Below are 1,383 nucleotides of genomic sequence, written 5' to 3'. Positions count from 1 at the left end.
TAAAGAGATACTTAGATAATAATACACTAATAGTAGAAGACTTCAACACAGCACGTTCTGCAAATGACAGATCTTCTAAGCACATCACCAAAGAAACAAGGACCTTAAATGATACACTGGACCAGATGGATTTCACAGATATATACAGAACTTTCCATCTGAACGCAACAAAATACACATTCTTCTCAAGGGCACATGGAACTTTCTCCAGAATAGACCACATACTGGGTCACAAATCGGGTCTCAACCGATACCAAAAGATCGGGATTAGCAGTAATCATGCCTCAAATAAACCTCATTGGCTATGATAGTGCCACTGTGCAAAGCTAAAAAGATCGGGATTATCTGCGACATATTTTCAGACCACAATGCTTTGAAACTAGAACTCAATCACATGAAGAAATTTGGAAGAAACTCAAACACATGGAGGTTAAAGAGCATCCTACTAAAAGATGAATGAATGAGTCAACCAATAAATGGGAGAAGAATTAAAAAGATTCGTGGAAACTAACGAAAATGAAGATACAACCATTCAAATTCTTTGGGATCCAGCAAAAGCGGTCCTAAGAGGGAAATACATCGCAATACAAGCACCTCTCAAAAAATTGGAAAAAATTCAAATTCACAAGCTAACTTCGCACCTAAAGGAACTGGAGAAAGAACAAGTAAAACGAATGCCAAGCAGAAGAGAGATAATAAAGATTTTAGCAGAACTCAATGAAATAGAGATCAGAAGAACTGTAGAACGGATCAACGAAACCAGGAGTTGGTTCTTTGAAAGAATTAGTAAGATAGATAAACCATTAGCCAGCCTTATTTAAAAAAAGAAAAAAGAAAAAAGACTCAAATTAATAAAATCATGAATGAAAGAGATCACAACCAATACCAAGGAAACAAAACAATTTTAAAAACGTATTATGAGCAGAGCAGCTAAAGCCAACAAATTAGGCAATCTAGAAGAAATGGATGCATTTCTGGAAAACCACAAATCACCAAAATTGGAACAGGAAGAAGTAGAAAACCTGAATAAGTCAATAACCAGCGAGGAAATTGAAGCAGTCATCAAAAACCTCCCAAGACACAAAAGTCCAGGGCCAGATGGCTTCTCAGGAGAATTTTATCAAACATTTAAAGAAGAAATAATACCTATTCTACTAAAGCTGTTCCAAAGGATAGAAAGGGACAGAATACTTCCAAACTCATTTTATGAGGCCAGCATCACCTTGATTCCAAAAACCAAACAAAGACCCCACCAAAAAAGGAGAATTATGGACCAATATCCCTGATTAACACGGATGCCAAAATTCTCAACAAGATGCTAGCTAATAGAATTCAATAGTACATTTAGAAGATTATTCACCATGACCAAGTGGGATTTATTCC

General features: G+C 36.2%; 1 pseudogene; it reads right to left on the bottom strand.

Moving 5' to 3' along the window:
* Positions 1 to 202: 202 nt before the first annotated feature.
* Positions 203 to 328, bottom strand: LOC140595228 (U4 spliceosomal RNA; annotated as a pseudogene).
* Positions 329 to 1,383: the final 1,055 nt, after the last annotated feature.

Source organism: Vulpes vulpes, chromosome 13 (genome assembly GCF_048418805.1).
Source record: "Vulpes vulpes isolate BD-2025 chromosome 13, VulVul3, whole genome shotgun sequence".
NCBI classification, from domain to species: Eukaryota; Metazoa; Chordata; class Mammalia; order Carnivora; family Canidae; genus Vulpes; species Vulpes vulpes.
This window is presented reverse-complemented; position numbering and strand designations above follow the sequence as displayed.